This window comes from Hyaena hyaena, unplaced genomic scaffold, assembly GCF_003009895.1.
Source record: "Hyaena hyaena isolate Hyena2069 unplaced genomic scaffold, ASM300989v1 scaffold_115, whole genome shotgun sequence".
NCBI lineage: Eukaryota > Metazoa > Chordata > Mammalia > Carnivora > Hyaenidae > Hyaena > Hyaena hyaena.
The window spans coordinates 332,423-353,169 of NW_024080747.1; positions in this window are offsets into that span (position 1 = coordinate 332,423).

Sequence of the window (20,747 nt, forward strand, 5' to 3'; positions counted from 1 at the left end):
ACTGAGTCGTAAAACGGAAGTACTGATACATACTACAGCTTGCAGGAAACTTGAAAACATACTAGGTGAGAGGTGCCTGGCTGGCTCAATCAGTAGAGCATGCAACTCTTGATCTCAGGGCCATGAGTGTAAGCCCCACAATGGGTGTGGTGTGTACTTAAAAACAAAACAAAAAACTAGATGAAATAAGCCAGTTGTAAGAGATCACATATAGTACCTCCCATTTATATGAAATATCCAGACTAGCTGGCTACTTTTTATCTCTACATGAAATATTTCATCCATAGAGACAGAAAACAGTGCTTGCCCAGGGCAGGGAAGCAGGGAGCTAGGAGGATGGAGAGTAATGGCCAATGGTTACAAGGTCTCATTTTGAAGATGAAAATGTTCTACAATGAGGTGAAGTGAAAAGACAGTGCTGTGGACCTCTGTAAATATGTTAAAAACCGCTAAGCTATATACTTTGAGCAGGTAGACGTTACATTATATAAATGATACCTTAAGGTGTTTTTTAAATCTTCAAAAATAGTTACTTTAACTAAGGCCCTATTATTTTATTATAAATGTTGGTAACAATCATTATAACAGCTTACTACATGCTTATTCTGTGTCAGGCAATATTTAAAGTTTTAACAGGTACTAATTGACTTTCCTAACAAACCTGCTAGGCAAAGACCATTATTGTTCCAATTTTACAGATTAGAAAACTAAAGCTATTAAGAGGCATCAGAAGAATTCAAACATAGAGAGGCATCTGGGTGCCTCAGTCAGTTAAGAGGAGTCTTGATTTCAGCTCAAGTCACGATTTCATGGTTTGGAGGATCAAGCCCTGTGTCAGGCTTTGTGCTGACAGCATGGAGCTTGCTTGGGAATCTTTCTCTCTGTCTCTCTCTGTCTCTCTCTGTCTCTCTCTCTCTCTCTCTTTCTCCCACCCCTACTTGCACACAGGTGCTGTCTCTCAAAATAAATATTTAAAAAAGAATTCAAACATGGAGAGTCTGTGTTTTTAAATAAAATACATACCTGCTCCTGTAATGTAACAGCAAAATATGGGGAGCAAATCCCTGAAATTCAGACAATTGGGGACACCTGGCTGGCTCAGTCAGTCTCTGACTGCAACTCTTGTTCTTGGGGTTATGAGTTCAAGCCCTAGGGTAGGTATAGAGATTAGTTAAAAAAATTTTTTTAATCTTTAAAATAAAATAAAATAGGGGCACCTGGGTGGCTCAGTCAGTTAAGCGGCCGACTTCGGCTCAGGTCATGATCTCATGGTTCGTGAGTTCAAGCCCCGCGTCAGACTCTGTGCTGACAGCTCAGAGCCTGAAGCCTGCTTCAGATTCTGTGTCTCCCTCCCTTTCTGCCTTCCCCTGCTCATGCTCTGTCTCTCTGTCTCTCAAAAATTAAAAAAAATGTTAAAATAAAATAATAAAATAAAATATTACAATAAACAACAGAGCCTAAGAAAGTTAAAGCCTGAGAGCAAAATAATTTTTTTAGTGACTTCACACAATAGCAGTGGAAAATGAAAGGGTGTAGATGACATGGCCATGTCCCTCTCTTGTCCTACATAAAAACAATAGTAGCCACCTGGGTGGCTCAATCAGTTAAGCATCTGACTTAAGCTCAGGTCATGATCTCATGGTTCATGGGTTGAAGCCCCATGCTGCACCCTCCCTGAGAAGGGCTCAGGACTTCAAAGAAGGAATTAGCCTCCTCTCCAACTGTGATCATAGAAGCCATAGATGAAAGGGGCTTGAGGAAGGAACAAAGGACTTGAGATACAACCTAGTTTGTTAGACAGACTGAACATTCCAGGCTGCCTGGTGTGGCCATTAGTACCAATGTCAATACCTCATGGGCATTAACTGTTAATACTTGATCTCTCTCTCTCTCTCTCTCTCTCTCTCTCTTTCTCTCTCTCTCTCGGATTAGGTTTTCCACAAGCCACATGCAGGCATACAGCTGATGTCACATTCCAGAGAAGGAAATTCTATCTTTTGATTATATTATGACTCCCCTCAACTTGAGCGAAAATATGACCAGCTCAAATCATAATCTTCCTCCTCATCACCATTGGTAGTATTTCCTGCATGATTACTAAGTACAGGCTTCCTGCTTGGACTGTATGTTATTGTAACAAGTCCTCGTTGTAGCCTTTTGAGACGGATACTATTATTATTACCATTTTTCCAGGTGTTTGGTGAGGTTAAGGGCCTTTCTAAAGTAACACAGAAAGGAAATAATGCAGCTGCCCTTCCAATGCAGATAACCTACCCCCCAAACACACATTATAAATCATTCTAGAAATGTGGATACATGCACAATATACTGAAAATGGTTTTCCATATACAGCTATCCCATGATGAACCCTGATTCTCCAGGTAACTCCTCCAGAACACATACTTCTTTGCCCAAATGGTAGTAGCGTGCACTTAGAGTATATAATTATATTAATAATAACCTGAGAGGCATCTAGGTGGCTCAGTCGGTTAGGTGTCTGACTCTTTTTAATTTAAATTTTTATTATTATTTTTTATTTTAGAGAGAATGTGCACAAACAGGAGAGAAGGGCAGAGGGAGGGAGAAAGAGAGAGGGAGAAGGAAAGAGAGAGGGAGAGAGAATCTCAAGGAGGCTCCACACTCAGAGTGGAGCTCAATGCAGGGCTTGATCCCACAATGCTGGGATTATGACCTGAGCTGAAATCAAGAGTCAGACAGACACTTAACCGACTGAGACACCCAGGTGCCCTCTTTTTTTCTTTTCTTAAGTTTATTTATTTATTTTGAGAGAGAGAGAGCATGTATGCACAGATTGGGGAGGGGCAGAGAGAGAGGAAGAGAGAATCTGAAGCAGGGGCCACACTGCCGGCACAGAGCCTAATGCAGGGCTCAGGTGCAGGGCTAGAATTCACAAAAGGTGGGCCAAAATCAAGAATCAGACACTTAAGGGGTGCCTGGGTGGCTTAGTGGGTTAAGCGTTAAACCCTTGGTTTCAGCTCATGATATTATAGTTCATGAGTTTGAGCCCCAAGGCAGCTCTGTGCTGACAGCATGGACCCTGTTTGGGATTCTCTCTCTCTCTCTCTCTCTCTCTCTCTCTCTGCCTCTCTCTCACTCTCAAAAATGAATAAATATTAAAAAAAAAAAATACTAACCTGAACACAGCATAATCCACCAGGATAAATCTTAAAGCCCAAACACCTGTAACATTGCTTAATTATAGAGGAAATTTAGTGTATTTTTAAATGCACATTTTACATTCCATGCTCTGGAAAGCTCAGCTTTGAAGCTGTGTTGTTTATGTGGTGTTTTCAGTTTGGTCTTGTGCCCCAGCATCCCATTCCTACACCTCAAGGAGGAGGAGGAGGAAGAGGAAGAGGGGGACACAGAGGCATGAGTTTCCCCCCTGCCACCCAGCTGAGCACCAGCAAGCATATTAGGTGCCTATTTGTGAACTTCAGAATGGCTAGACATAATAACCAAAGATTATCATCACTGAACAAGCAGGACTAAATTCTTGGAACTGCAGACCTTGTTTCATTGAAGAAAGAAAAAAATTCTTACAGTGAAACTTGAACGACTTGGGTTTAAGGAGAGAAAACCAGGGTTAGGAAAGGCTTTCAACATCATGTAAGCCGCCAGTGTTAAACTCAAAAGCACATATTTGAGAACCCAGTGAATCAAAGCAGGCAGAATGAGCAATGGAGAGGGATGAGGACAGAGGGAACCTGCAGAGATCAGCCCCACCACAAGGGGGCACTACTACTTAGTATCAGCCAACTAATACCCAACTTGTGGATCCCATTTTCTAGCCAAGGTCAGATAACCATGTTTTCTGTGAAATGTGCAAGAAATTTCTACTTATGAAACATGGCAAAGGCCGGAGCGCCTGGGTGGCTTAGTCGGTTAAGCGTCCGACTTTCGCTTAGGTCATGAACTCACGGTTCGTGGGTTCGAGCCCCGAGTCAGGCTCTGAGCTGACTGCCAGCTCAGAGCCTGGAGCCTGTTTCAGAGTCTGTGACTCCTTCTCTCTCTGACCCTCCCCTGCTCACGCTGTCTCTCTCTCTCTCTCTCTCTCCTAGAAATAAATAAAACATTTTTTAAAAATTAAAAAAAAAAAAAAGAAAAGGAAAGAAACATGGCAAAGGCCAAACAGAAGATGTCAGCAGGCCAAATCTAGTCTAATATCTTTTCATACAGCTAAAAAGAAAAAGTGCAGAGATGTTAATTGAACTTACCAAATCAGAGAGCCCAAATTCATCATTCTCTTTTCTATCTCAGAACCTCTTTTACAATCTCTACTTATAAAGATATAACACGTACTTGAGCACCTGGGTGGCTCACTTGGTTAAGTGTCCGACATTGGCTCAGGTCATGATCTCACAGTTCATGGGTTCGAGCCCCACATCAGACTCTGCACTGACAGCATGAAGCCTGCTTGGGATTCTCTCTCTCCTCTCTCTCTCCTCTCTCTCTCTCTCTCTCTCTCTCTTTCTGCCTCTCCCCCACTTGCATTTTCTCTCAAAATAAAAATCTTTAAAAAAAAGATATAACATGTGACTTAATGGAAAGCATCAGAAAAATGAGATATTTGAATCATCAGTGGTCTTGCTTCAAACTGCCTGCTAATTGTCAGTTTCTGTCTTGTTCGGTTTTCATAATCTTAGTTTCCATGGGAGGAGATTATAAGGTCTCTGCTATATTTATTTCGGTTGTATTCTACTTACTACCATTTTTGGCCAGTGGGTGTGCTACTGTTACAGCCACATTTGTATAAATATTCTCCAGTTGTTTATCTTTGATCGTCTGGTCTTTGTTTTCATTTTCACACACAAAAATGAAAGCTACGGCAAAGGCTAGGAGCACCTTGATCAGGGTCCATGTCTAAACAGCTGAAGGGGTCAAACAGTGGCAGGTGGGCGCCTGCAGATGTGGATTTCTGCATAGCAGTCAACTGCCATTAATCTTAAAGATAAAGCATCAGAATTCATTTCCTCTCTGTGGTCATGTGCCTTCAGAACCTCATTCCTGCTTGAGCATAAGGTCCAAACATAACGACTCGCAACTTGTGAAACATTTAGCATAGACGGCTCCTATCAAGAAGTGAAATTCAGGGGGCAGGCCACAGCTGGATCCCACACTGGAGTGGATTCAGGCTGTCCATCCCACCAGCACCTGGGCATTTAAAACCTGAATGACCTTGACTAATAAATAAGTGACATTCAGCATCTTTTCATGTGTCTGTTGGCCATCTGGATGTCTTCTTTGGGGAAATGTTTGTTCATGTCTTCTGCCCTTTTTTGGTGTTTAATTGTGTAAGTTCTTTATAACTAGTGGTTACCAGAGGGGAGGTGGGTGAGTGGGGAATGGGTGAGACAGGTGATGTGGATTAAGAGGACATTTACAGTGATGAACACTGAGTAAGTAACATACACTAATAACAACACTTTGTGTTAACTATGCCAGAACTAAAAACAAAACAAAACAGGTGTGCCCGGGTGAGCATCCAACTTCAGCTCAAGTCAAGATCTCAAGGTTCATGAGTTCAAGCTCTGTGTCAGGCTTGCTGCTGTCAGGACAGAGCCTATGTCAGTCCTCTGTCTCCTCTCTCCCTCCCCAGCTCATGCTCGCTCGCTCTCACTCTCTCTCTCTCAAAAATAAAGAAGCATTTATTTTTATTTATTTTTTGACAGAAAGAGACAGACAGAACACAAGTGGGGGGGGGCAGAGAGAAAGGGGGACACAGAATCCAAAGCAGGCTCCCAGCTCTGAGCTCTCAGCACAGAGCCCAATGTGGGGCTCAAAGAAATGGACCACGAGCTCATGGCCTGAGCCAAAGTCAGACACCTAGCCAGCTGAGCCACCCAGGCACCCTTCTCCCTAGGGAGAAGATACATGCTTCCCTTTTCTACCCCTTTCTGCTGGCTTCTAGTCCCACCTCAGAGTTTTACTTACCTTCCTGGCTTTTGAAAGTACTGGAGTATGTGACCACTGCTCTAGACTTTAAGCAAACCTCATCTTTGACCCAATTTCTTCTGATAAGGAAAGAATTCGTATCTTACATAAGAGTTCAGTCAATACTGTTTCAACTACTTCAGAGTTGCTTCCCAAAGACTGCTAGCTGCTGCCTGAATGAAATCATCATATCACCGAGACGCTTAAAGTCATTTTCTGCTTTCAAAGAATCAGGTACATGGCCATCAAATTCAGCCTTCACCTTTGTAGTCGTATTACCTATAAAATAAAGCTTGAATGAGCCACTGTCATTCAGGGTCCTTCATCACTCAGCCTCCACCTAAGTGTTCAAAACTACTACCTTCCTCATCAACACATTGTCTCCATTTACACACACACCTGGCCCGAGCCCAATTATTTGCTCATGAACTCCCCTCGCATCCCCCTCTGCCTTTCCAACCTCTCCTCATTCTTCAGACTTTAACTCAACTCCACCTTTCCCTGTAGGCTTTTCTAAGTCTCCCCAGATTCAAAAGATCTTGCCTCCTTTTGAATGTAAGTAATCTTTTCTCCTTTTAAATGCTCAATCAACATTTGTTGAATGAAGGAATGAATTGCAGCATGACTGCATTCTTATGGCCACTTAATGATGACCAAGTTGCTTAACCTTTTTAAGAGAATGTTTCATCATCTGTAAAAATGTGGTTTGAGCAAGGATCAACTGAGGTGTTATTTTGAAATTACCTAGCAGAGATGCTACATAGACTCAAAAGATACTAGGTCGTCCAAAGACTGGAGAAGTAATAGCCTGATTTACTGACTTCCTCCCTCTTGCACTGTTAGTTAACTTTTCAGTTATCAACAGTGTCTCTTCCTAGCTTCATTACTGGAGAAGGACCCATTTCTTAAAAAATTTTTCATATCGTTCATTGCAGCTAGCATGGAGTCTTGCTAATAAAATATTGTTCGTGAGCCAACAGCTTCCATATTGAAAAATACATCCAAAGACTGTTTGGTCACACTGGAATTTCCTCCTTTCCAGACACTCTCTCCTAAGTTAGGCATTGCCTCAGCTAAAATCCAATGGTGCCTGGGAGGTAGTAACAAATTTCCTTGTATTAGTTATGAATACATGTATGAGCAGAAACTAGCTCGCAGGTTGGTGCCATTACATGAAGTTTGATAGTCTGATATTGGTTTACTTAATCCAACACTTTAGTAGAACTTAGTTTACTTAATGTCTTTCCAACATTATTGCAGCATAGAGATAAGGGGCAAAGGAGAAATACAGATATCGCACTATTGAAGAGGACAAAGTAAAGCTGGACGCAGTGCGCCATCAGAATTGCAGCAAGAAGGCGCTAGGAACCAGTGTGAGCAGGGGCGCATGGCTGGCTCAGTTGGTTGAGCCTCCTAATTCGGCTCAGGTCATGATCTTGTCTTTCGGTTTGGGAGTTCAAGCCCTGCATAGGGCTCCACGCTGACAGTACAGAGCCTGCTTGGCATTCTCTTTCTCTCCCTCTCTCTCTCTGACCCTCCATCATTTGCGTACTCTCTCTCTCTCTTTCTCTCAAATTAATAAACTTTAAAAAAAAGGGGGGGGGAAGCAGAATGGCCAGCTGTCATGGTTTGCCCATCACTGAGCAGATGTAGAGATGCAAGGCATTCAGTGCTAAAACCAGAAAATCCTGGGCAAACTGTGATATGTTGGTCACCCTATAGGAACCACTAAAATCCCAGCAAAAGACACACTTTCTCTAATTTCAAAAGTGCACTTAGAGTCAGTACTGCACACGAAGCAGCACAAACTTGTCTCCGGCTGATTATCAGCTGGTTAGAGCAAAGGGCTGATACAGCCAAGGCTGAAGATTTGATTTCACAGGAAACTTTGCTCTTTTCCATAGAGTTTGTGCTTCACTTAAGTCACCCATTTGCCAATGTCAGTGCGCATGGCTACTCTGGACCAAAGCCTTCGCTGCTGCTAGGAACGTGGGTGGAGGGACACTGAGGTCTTCCTTGTGCGTGAACACAGAGTGGGCGAATAACATCACATAAAGAAACTCACCTTCTGAGCTTCCTGCTTAAATGGGTTCTAAATAACAATAACACATTGCAGCATGGCAAACTTCCACAGCATTTTCCCCAAGATTTCATTCTTTATTTTTTTAATGTTTTTATTTATTTTTTGAGAGAGAGACTGCCAACAAGGGAGAAGCAGAGAGAGAGGAGGACAGAGAATCCCAAGCAGGCTCTGCATTGTCAGCTCAGAGCCCGATGCGGGGCTGGAACTCATGAGCCCTGAGATCATGACCTGAGCCGAAGTCAGACACCCAACCAACTGAGCCACCCAGGCACCCTAATTTCATTCTAAATGCTGTGAGACAGGCATGGCAGACACCACGCTCAGCAGGCTGGGGATAACCTGAAGTCACACAGCCAGAAAGCAAGAGAATTTGTTTGTCTTTGTGCAGGGGGTGGAGATGGCAGTGATAAAGGTCAGGGCTGTTCATAACCCAGCAAAATACACAACCTGAACACTGAGCTCCCCTTTGTATGCTTCCCCTCCCATAAGAATTCCAGAACTCTTGGGGTGCCTGGGTGGCTTAGTCAGTTAAGCGTCCAACTTTCGCTTAGGTCATGATCTCGCGGTTCGTGGGTTTGAGCCCCGCGTCGGGCTCTGTTCTGACTGCCAGCTCAGACCCTGGAGCCTGTTTAAGAGTCTGTCACTCCCTCTCTCTCTGACCCTCCCCTGCTCACGCTGTCTCTCTCGCTCTCTCCTAGAAATAAATAAAAAACATTTTAAAAGAATTAAAAAAAAAAAAGAATTCCAGAACTCTTCAGCTCCCAAGGACCACAAAGCACAGCCCACAAGCTCTTGCGTGTCTTGCCAAATGTGGGCTGTGGCTCGTGGGCTGATTATCTGTCTCCTGCATGTATGAAGGCATAAAGGACATCCACATTCTCCACCCCACTGGTCAGGCCCAGAGGACCACACTGCCAGTCTCTGCACCTCATTGTTTGATGTCTTTACTTTCCCAGAGACTTTGCTGCCTAAACCCACAGAGTTGTGTGGTGATCATATCAGTAAACTGAAAGCTGAATTTCCCAAACACATTTATTTTTTCCTTCAGAGCACACGCGGGTAGAATGAAAACCACTCTGTGTCATACTTCATGTTACTCATTAACCGACTTCAAAAAAAAAAATAGCCTCAGCTAGATTAGGAGTCACGTGAAGAGTTTCCTGCACTGTGGGAACGGAGCAAAGCTAAACGCAGGGATTTTCACATAATCGGAGTGGGGGGTGGGATTCAGAAATGAGCCTCTGAGCTTATTTCCTGACCTGGCAATCAACACGGGCGCGATGGTGAAGAAAAGGCTGCCTTCCAGCGACACGGTGTTCCGGTTTGACATTCCGGGCAGCCCGAGAAAGGCAAGCACCGAGGCCCCGCACAGTTCCACAGACAGCCCCAGCTCTGTGCTTCTCAGGTGGGTACATCTCACGGGTCACCCTGGTGGCCTCGGCCACCTGACAGGTGTTCTTGGGAGAGCTCCTTTCTCGTAAGAGGAGGTTGCGATCTGCCAAAGGGGAAAGGAGAAGGCGCAAGTCGAGGCATTTGGGCCAGTGGATTGGAAGGGGGTACATAGCAAAGAATGTGACTTGCTGAGAAAATAGAGCTATGACCATTATTAAGGGAAAGTAATTGTTAGTGCCTTCTTTAGGATACTTTTAGTACTGGATGACTAAGCCAGCTATGCCCTTCTTTAATTCCTGAGCACTTTCAGATTCATTTTCTATGAATCTGAAGTGAAGTCCAAATAGTTGAGTCAAAAACCTTACTTGGGTGTCAGAATTACCTGAGTTAATATCAAAAAAGTAAACGTGGGGGCTTGCTAAGTTAATTATCAAAAGAGTATTAGCTGTGTTGTGTGGTTCGACTACTTACTGTATAGCTGCTTTGGCCTGATTCAGAACATACTCTTTTTAGCTCTAAATATTAATACCTATATTAACATCACTCTGATAATTACATATTTTGTTAAATGTTGACTTATTTATTTTGAAAGAGAGAGCATGTGCATGTGCGTGTGCAGGGGAGGGGCAGGGAGAGGGAGAATCCCAAGCAGGCTCCTGATGTCAACGCAGAGCCGGATGTGGGGCTCGATCTCACAAACTGCGAGATCATGACCTGAGCCAAAACCAAGAGTCAGACGCTTAATGGACCGAGCCACCCAGGCACCCCTAATAATTACAAATTTTTAATGAAAATTTGAGTTGCTAACTCTTTATTCATTTTGGTCTCATAATAATTCTCCAGAAACTTATTTAAGTTTCTAGAGATATAATTTGATATAAGAAATCAAATGCAAGTGGAAATCAATTACAAGAAAAAGTTTCTTACCCACTTTCATGTTACGTCCATTAAACCTGTCAAGTGAAGACAGAGGAGTGACCTCCACATGGGAAGTTGACCTTTACATAGCACCACAGCCAGAAAGGTGATAGTTTGTTTTGTTTTTTAATCATTTTAAATAATATAAAAAAGTGCTCGGGCACCTGGGTGGCACAGTCATTAAGAATCTGATTTCAGCTCAGTTCATCATCTCACTGTTCTTGAGTTCAAGTCCCACATCCAGTGAGCTCAAGCCCTGCTACAGGTAAGTCTGCTTCCCTCTCTCTGCACCTCATGAGATTCTCAGTCTCTCTCTGTGCCCCTCGCTCACTTGTGCCTTCTCTCTCTCTAAAAAAGAAAAAGTGCTCAAGTGCTTTAAAAAATTAAACAGAAACCAAGAAATCCCATTTCACTTAATGATGTTTGTATACCAGAATGCAGGTTACAGAAACAAGTGAAAAAAATTTTTAAGTTTTATGGACAAAGAGCCTGAATTTATGCAAAATCTTTCATGATGCACCTATTTTTAAGTTAACTTAATTTTTCCATCCATCATTAACATGAATCTATCTGATGTGAATCATCTGAGCATGAGCATAACTCCTTTGATTAAAAATAAAATCTTTGCATTATTTTGTATTACTTCCACATTTCTTTTTTTTAAAATATTTTTATTTATTTCTAGGAGAGAGAGAGAGACAGTGTGAGCAGGGGAGGGTCAGAGAGAGAGGGAGATACAGACTCTGAAATAGGCTCCAGGCTCCGAGCTGGCAGTCAGCACAGAGCCCGACGCGGGGCTCGAACCCACGAACCGCAAGATCATGACCTAAGCGAAAGTCGGACGCTTAACCGACTAAGCCACCCAGGCGCCCCTACTTCCACATTTCGAATGTTTCTCGAATCATTTTGTCTGCTTAATCCATCTCTTATGTAGATTGTAATGCAGACACTTCTAGGAGCTCAAATTCTAATCAGGAAAAATGAAATTAAGGTACATAAACAGATAAATTTTTTAAATACAGAAAATATAATTTAAATAAACATAAGTATTATTTAAATAAGTATAAATAAATAGAATACAAATAAAAACCTGCATCAACCTAAATTCAAGCCCCTTTCAAAAACAGCCCAGGCCTATTTTACCTGCATATGAGAATATTCAACATAAGGGGCACCTGAGTGGCTCAGTCGGTTAAGCATCCAACTTTGGCTGAGGTCACGATCTCATGGTTCATGAGGTTGAGGCCGGGAGCCTGCTTCAGATTCTGTGTCTTCCTCGCTCTCTCTTCCCCTTTCCCCTTCTCATGCTCTGTCTCTCTGTTTCTCTCTCTCTCTCAAGAATAAACATTTTTAAAAATTTTTTAAATAAAAATAAAAGATACTCTGAGATCAACCCTTCAACAAATATTTAGTGAGTGACTATGTGTGGAATGCATAGTGGATACAATCATGAGCAAGACAGACCTAGTCTCTGCCCACATAGAGATTATTAGTTTAATATCAAAGACAGAATAAAAAATTATGAACATATGAATGCAGCGACACATGCATACATAATTCTTATATTAACATATATTATCACAAGAAACAACTACAAGGCAAATATAGAGAATATATTAGGGAAAACTAACTTAGATGGGATGGCAAATAAAGGACTCTTCAAGGAAGTGATAATTCAGCTACCTAAGAGGATGAAAAAAGAGCCAGCCATGGAATGACTGGGAAGGAACACATTGCCCTGAGGTGGGGAGGATCTTATGTCTTGAGGAACCAGGTAACAGTAGCATCTGATGAAATCGGAAAGAGAAGCATTGGATGCAGGGGTTTAGAATTTTAACTACAGTAGGAAACCACTGGATGGTTTAGAATAGGGGAGTATCACAATGTTTGTTCCCTTTAGAAGGGCATTCTGGCCCATCTCTGGGTGATGTCGTTTTTTGCTCTGTCAAGAAATAGTGACTCCTGCCCATGCCTCACCAAGTGCTTGTATAAGAGTGTCTGTAAAGTCTGGACCCAGCAGAGGAACTGCTGGGTCACAGATTATAGGCACGATTAACCCTGCTCATGATGTCAACATGTATTCCAAACTGGTGTCATTTACGCTTTTACCCACAGCTATTCCAATGCCTCCACAACATTGGCATTGTCTGACTTTTGGGTTTTTTCCAATCTGGGAGCTGTGAAATGCCATCTCAATGAGGTTTCCAGGTTCATTTCCCTTATTAATACAAAAGGAACATCTTTTCAACATGTTTATTGATTACTTTCGCTTCCTCTTCCTTAAGATGCCTGCTTATGGATTTATGACCCTTTGGGGCAGGAGGCAGGGGAAGAAGGGTTACTATATTTATCTTTTCCAGATTTTGTAATGTTTATCTATTTATTTTGAGAGAAAGAGAACGTGTATGCACCCACATGTGCATCAGCAGGAGAGTAGCAGAGAGGGAGAGACAGAATTCCAAGCAGGCTCCACACTCAACATGGCGCCTGACACAGGGTTCAGTCTCACAGTTGTGAGATCATGACCTAAGCCAAAATAGTCACTCAACTGACTGAGCCACCCGAACACCTCTTATTTTTAGATAGTTTTAAAAACACTTCAGATATGAAATTTTTGGTTAATTATATGTGTTGCAAATATTTTATTCCAGCATATGACTGGTCTCTTCATAATCTCTATCATAGCCACATTCTTATTCTTTTAAATTTATCAATACATTATTTTCTTAATGACTTGTACTACCCATGACTCATTCAAGAAATCCCTCCCCACCATGAGGACATAGAATGTTCTTACGTACTTTCTGCTAAAAGTATGTTTCCTTACTCTGTCATACATTGTTGTCTTAATTACTATGACTTTAAAATAAAAATTTTGTTGTCTGATGAGAGAAGAATCCTTACCTAGTTCAGAAGTGATAGGCTACTCTTGACCCTTTTGCATTTTCATTTAAATTTTAGAATCAGTTTGTCAAACGAAGACTTATTTTTAATTGAAATTGCATTAAGTCTACTACTCAATTTGAGGAAATTGCTTTAACTCTACTGCACACTTTATGGTGTTAAGTATACCTATTCACGCACATGGTATATCTTTCCATTTATTTAGGACTTCTTTAATATCCTTTGGTAAAGTTTTAGAATATTCTACACAAAGACCTTATACATTGTTAGTTGATTCCTAGGTACTTTACACCTCTATTGCTATCGGAAATATATATATTTTTTTAAAATTTTTTAATGTTTTATTTATTTCTAGGAGAGAGAGAGAGAGACAGCATGAGCAGGGGAGGGTCAGAAAGAGAGGGAGTCACAGACTGAAACAGGCTCCAGGCTCTGAGCTGGCAGTAAGCACAGAGCCAGACGCGAGGCACAAACCCACAAACCGCGAGATCATGAACTAAGCGAAAGACGGACGCTTAACCGACTAAGCCACCCAGGCGCCCCTGGAAATATATTTTTAATTGCACTTTCTTTTGTTGATGTTACACAGAAATGTAACTAAATTTCTGAATGTATCTTATATTCAACATTCTTGCTAAATCTTATTAATTTTAATAATCAATCTGTAGAATCTAAGACATTGTGTTTATAGACAATAATATTTGAAATAATAAAAAAATTTTGTTTTCATTATTTCATTCTTTATTCATTTTAAATCTTTACTTTATCACACAAGCAAGGAACTCCATGATAATGTTTAGTGTAAATAGTAATTCCAGACATTCTTGTTTTGTTTCTTATTTTAAATGGAATGCTTTTAACATTTCAGCTTTTATCAGTCCTTTTCTCTCAGGTTAAAAAAGGTCCCCCACCCCACCCCCAAAATATTTTTTTTAATTTTTAAAGGGGGGGCAGGCACCTGGGTGGCTTAGTTGGTTAAGTGTCTGACTTTGGCTCAGGTTATGATCTCCTGGTTTGTGAGTTCAATCCCTGCATTGGGCTCTGTGCTGACAGCTCAGAGTCTGAGGCCTGCCTCAAATTCTGTTTCTCCTTCTTTCTCTATCCCTTCCAGCTCACACTTTGTCTCTCTGTCTCTTTCTCAAAAAAAATAAATAAACATTAATTTTTTTTAAAAAAAGGTGCCTTCCAATTTTCCAAGATGTCATTGAAACTATTGAATGCTTTCCTGAAAATCTTTAACATCATTTCCCAAAATATACAGAACATTGGGCAGCCCTGAAAAACATGAATTACTCTAACCTCTTCTTTTTTTTTTTTTCTGAGAAGAGGTTATTTATTTATTATTAATGAAGAATAACTGACATACAATATAATACTAGTTTCAGATATACAATATAGTGATATTTATATACATTATGAAATGGTCACCTTAATAAGCCTAGTTACAACCTGTCACCATACAAAGTTGTTACAAGATCACTGACTATATTCCCCACACTGTACATTACATTCCCATGTATACCTTATATATTTTATAACTGGAAGTCTATACCTCTTAATCCTTTTTACCTATTTCATCCATTCCCCCATTTCTCTCCCCTCTGGCAACTCTTAAGTTTGTTCTCTGATTTCACAAGTCCGTTTTCTTTGTTTTGTTTTTTAGAATGCACACGTAAGTGAAATCATATGACATTTGTCCTTCTGTCAGACTTATTTCACTTAGCATAATGACCCCTGGTCTATCCATATTGCCACAAATGGCAATATTTCATTTAAAACTTTTTTTAATGTTTTTATTTATTTCTGAGAGAGAGAGAGACAGCATGAGCAGGAGAGGGTCAGAGAGAGAGAGGGAGACACAGAATCTGAAACAGGCTCCAGGCTCTGAGCTAGCTGTCAGCACAGAGCCCGACATGGGGCTCAAACCCACAAACCATGCATGAGCTCATGACCTGAGCCGAAGTCGAACGCTTAACTGACTGAGCCACCCAGGCGCCCCAATATTTCATTTTTTAATGGTGAATACTCCACTGTGTGTGTGTATATGTATACTATTGCATGTGTGTGCACCATATCTTCTTTGTCCATTCATCTATTGATGGACATTTAGGTTGCTTCCATATCTTGGCTATTGTAAATAATGCTGCAATGAACAGAGACGTGCGTACACCTTTTCAAATTAGTGTTTCTGTTTTCTTTAGATAAATATGTAGAAGTGAAATTGTTGGATCTTACAGTAGTTCCATTTTTAATTTTTTGAGGAACTTCCATATTGTTTTCCATAGTGGCAGCACCACTTTACATTCCCACCAAGAGGGCATGAGAGTTCCCTTTTTCCTGCATCCTCAATAACACTTGTTATTTCTTATCTTTTTGATACCAGCCATTGTAACAGATATGAGGTGATATTTCATTGTGGTTTTGATTTACAATTCTCTGATGATTAGTTATGTTGAAAATTTTTTCATGTATCTGTTGACCATCTTGTACATTTTCTTTGTTTATTCAGGTCCTCTGACCATTGTTTAATGGGGTTGTGTGTTTTTCTGCTATTGAGTTATAGGAGCTTTTTATATATGTTGGATGTTAAACCCTTATCAGATCTATAATTTGTGAGTATCTTCTATTCAGTAGATTGCCTTTTCATTTTGTTAGTTTCCTTTGTTGTGCAAAACTTTTTAGTTTGATATAATCCCATTTATTTTTTTAAATCTTTTTTTTAATGTTTCATTTATTTCTGACAGAGAAAGAGAGAGCGTGAGCAGGGGAGGGTCAGAGAGACAGGGGAGACACAATCTGAAACAGGCTCCAGGCTCTGAGCTGGCTGTCAGCACAGAGCCCGACGTGGGGCTCAAACCCATGAACCGCGAGATCATGACCTGAGCCGAAGTCAGACACTCAACCAACTGAGCCACCCAGGCGCCCCTCCATTTATTTTTTTCAGTTTATTTATTTATTTTGAGAGAGAGAGAGAGAGAAGCTGGGGAGGGGCAGAGAAAGAGAGAAATAGGAAGAGAGACTCCCAAACAGACAGAGCCTGACAGCAGGGCTCAAACTCACAAACCATCAGATTACAACGTGGGCAGAAACCAAGAGTCGGACGCTTAACCAACTGAGCCACCCGGGTGCCCCAGAGTTGTTAATTTTTTCTTTTGTTGTCTTTGCCTGAAGAGACAGATAAAAAAAACAAAAAACAAACAAACAAATAAATAAACCCAAGATCCAAAAAGATGAGGCAGCCCTAAGCTGGAATGTGGGACCAAGGTGGGAGCAGACTGCTTCTGTGCTCTGGTTTGGGGACTACTCCAGGCTATGGTCAACAATAACCATGTCAGGTCCAAGGTAGCCCTGTGGTCATATTCATCATGCCTCCACCCAGTGGCTCCAATGGTTCTGTTACTATTCATCTACTATCCCAACTGCCACCAGTAAGTGGCAGAGGAAATATTTGCCCTTCTTCTCTCCCTTCCCACCAGTCTTGATTTTCTTAGTGACACCCACTCCTCCTGCTATTAAGGAAAGCACAAGACCTCCTTTTGGTACCTAAAGAAGAACACTGTAAACACCATATTATGACCCATTTTCACTAGATGAGCCCTTGATCCCAGCTCCAGTTTGCTGGAGTTGTAGATATAAAGGGTTATATTTAGAACCCGGAGGGAGTAGAGTTCTGGGAAATAGGCTTCCTTCTCCAGGTACAGAGATAAGGAGGTAACAGTCAAAGAAAGCAAAACTGTGTTAAGGGGATATAGTAGTAGTGGTAGTAGCAGTGGTAGTAGTAGTAGTAGCAGCAGTAGTAGTAGTGGCATCCTAGGTGTAGAGTAAGTATTTCAGTGAATGGAGTACTCTTAGTGAGTAACGTTCACAGGCAGGACCCGTGAACTCTGTGGAGCCTCAGAGAAGAGTGAAGGGCAGGTTGCCAGAAGGCAGAGCAATGATGGAATACATCAGAATATGGCAAAATGGGGCTATAGAAGTTGGAGCAAGGAGGTAATAAAGGACACAGGAATAGTCCTCTCTGGGAGGAGATTCAGAATTTTCCCGGCAAGAGAAAACAGAACTCGCCCACAGCTACCCTAGCCAGGAAAGAAAGGGCCTACAGTCTCTTTTCCAAACTTTGCCAGGTACTTCCCAACAGTCTACTTATACCAGGCATTCAATATTTTCTCAATGCACATGTTATATCCTGGCCTCAGTCTTTTTAATGTGCTGGAAGCCTGCTTGACTGCCTCAAAAATTCACACTCATCTTTCATGATGCACTTCTAGAAAGATCGAGGGTAACATCTGGGTTGACTTCCTACTTCCACTCCTCACAACTAGCAGTGTTTCTTATTTGTTGGCACAATATGGTGTATTAATCACCTATCAGAATGGATGGTCAGGAGGAGTGTATTTATTATAAAGCCAGTGAAGTTCAATCTTTCACCCTCACTCATGCGGGCCTCTTCCAAGGCCCTGGGAGTGTCTGTAGCAAGCTCTTCATGTAGTCCTCCATTTCTGTAAACTTTTCAGACAATATCTTAACTACAATTACCACTACTCTCTCTGTCTTCACTCCAATTTTCTCTCTGTCATACTTCCTCTCCAGTCAGGTGGGCAAGGGCATTTTTTGGCATTGTGAGCTAAGGAAAAGTTGTTTGGAGATAAAGGGACTTTAGGATTAGTGGAATTGGCCTATGTAATTTGCCACATGTACATGAGTTGTTAGCCAACCTGACTTTCCAGAATATTTCACCACCCACTAAAGGCCAGAGATGGTATCATGATATGATTATGTCCTTCAAGTACCATTTATCAGCAATACGAAGGCAGTGGGGAAAAAAACCAAGGCTGGAAATGTACAGAACCAGAAGGTAGTCTCTGGCAAACTCTTCCAGTAGTCATATGTATAAATTTTAAGTGGTGGATTTTGTTCTCAGTAATGCCAACACCAAACACAAGCTCTCTCCTGTTAGGTCTGTAACCTCAATAATGCAGCTGATATCATTATAAGTACACCAAACTTTTTTCTTTTTCGGTGGTAATTACCTGACTTATCAGAATGTCTGTGTTTATGGGGCAAAAACCCAAGGTAATACTAAAAAACAAAAACAAAAAACAAAAAAAACAAAACTATTGTCTTTTTTATTATTTATTTTTTAATATTTATTTTTGAGAGAGATACAAAGCATGAGACAGGGAGGGGTGGGGGGGGGTGGGGAGACACAGAATCTGAAGCAGGCTCCAGGCTCTGAGCTGTGGGCACAGAGACTGACATGGGGCCCAAACTCAAACTGTGAGATCGTGACCTGAGCCGAAGTTGGATGCTCAACTGAGTGAGCCACCCAGGTGTCCCTTATTCTTTTTCAAATATTTATTTTTGAGAGAGTACAACTGGGAAGGGGCAGAGAGAAGGGGACAGAGGATCCAAAGCAGTCTCTGCGCTGACAGCAGGGAGCCCAACCTAAAGTCGGATGCGTAACTGACTGAGCCACCCAGGTGCCCACAACCATTGTCTTCATGTGTGTCACATAACAGATCATATCTTAGTATGACAATATCAAGAGTGGGGTAGAATCCAAAAGAAAATATCTAGCCTATCCATAAACATTAAGGTTTTTCTAGAGAAAAGACTAAATTATCTTTTTATTGAAATTATCACAGAATTGTTGCCATATGAAGGGATGAATGACCCAAAAACCATAAGAAAGTATCATGGAGCACATCATGCAGTTAGCTGATAAGGATGTTACATTACTTCTCTGATTGGGAGATGGTTATGGAATTTGTCAGCTTCTTCAAATTAATAATTTCGTTTCTTTCTGCATTCTAAAGATGCACTTTCATATCTAATTTTTTATTCATAACATTTCTTAAAGAAGGTCCTAAAGTTGTAGAAGCTTCAGGACCACAAACCCTGGATCTGCCCCTGATTCTTACTGTTTCTGCTTTTTATATCTGTAGAAGTTGACACTACTTTGTAGTGTTGAGTCAAAGAATAGATGTGATTCCCTGGGAATGAACCCCTGAGTGGAGTGCACATTGGCTGACAGCCTGTTAGAAGTCTCTCATTTTTGGCAATGTTGAACTTATTTATAGAAAAACTTTATAAAAATATTTTTCATCAGTGTTCAGTTCATTAAAATTTTTCGCAACACCTGAACTTGCTTTTAAAAAACAAATTTTTTTAAATTACTAACTTATACGTTAAGCCTTGATTCACTTTAAGGTTTATTTTTAAGTAATATCTACATCCAAAATGGGGCTCAAACTTACAAGCCTTAGATCAAGAGCTGCATCCTCCTACTGAGCCAGCCAGGCACACCTTGACTCACTTTCTGTTTTTACTTTTTTCTTTGCAAATTTTTATCTAACTTTTTTGGTTTATTTATTTCTTAAATGCTTATTTATTTTGAGAGAGAGAGAGAAAGTGCAAGAGGGAAAGGGGCAGAGGCAGAGAGAGAGAGAGAGAGAGAGAGAGAGAATCCCAAGCAGGGTTCATGCCATCAGCATAGAGCCTGATGCAGGGCTCAATCCCATGAACCATGAGATCATTACCTGAGCTGAAATCAAGTGTTGGTTGCTTAACCGACTGTGCCACCCAGGCACTCCTAGTTTATTTATTTTTTGAGAGACAAAGAGTGAGCAGAGGAGGGGTGGAGAGACAGGGATAGAGAGAATCCCAAGATGGTTTCACCTGCTCAGGGCAGAGCCTAATATGGGGTTTGTACTCACCAACCAACCAGGAGATCATGACCTGGGCCAAAGCTGGATACCTAACCAACTGATCCAACCAGGCGCCTCTTCAGATTTTTATTTAAATTCTAGTCAGTTAACATATTGTGCAATATACTGGTTTCAGGAGCAGAATTCAGTGATTCATCACTTACGTGTAACACCCAGTGCACATCACAAGCGTGCTCCTAATACCCAGAACTTGTGTAGCCCATCCCCCACTCACCTACCTCCAGCAGCCTTCAGCTTGTTCTCTAAAGAGTCTCTCATAGTTTCTTTCCCTCTCTCTTTTTTGTCCCTCCACCCCCCATATGTTCATGTTTTGTTTCTTAAATTCCACATAAGAGTAAAATCATATGGTATTTGTCTTTCTCTGACTGACTTATTTCACTTAGCATCATATACACTAGCTCCATCCACGATGTTGCAAATGGCAAGTTCGTTCTTTTTGATTGCTGAGTCATATTCCATGATATATGGTATATATACCAGATCTTCTTCATCCATTCATTAGTTGATGGACATTTGGGCTCTTCCCGTATCTTGGCTATTGTTGATAAGGCTACTATAAACATTGGGGCGGATATATCCCTTCAAATTAGTACTTTTGTGTCCTTTGAGTAAATACCTAGTAGTGCAATTGCTGGATCATAGGGTAGTTCTATTTTTACTTTATTGAGGAACCTCCATACTGTTCACCAGAGTGGCTGCACCATTTGCAGTCCCACCAAAGGTGCAAGAGGGCTCCCCTTCCCCCACACCCTCACCAACACCTGTTG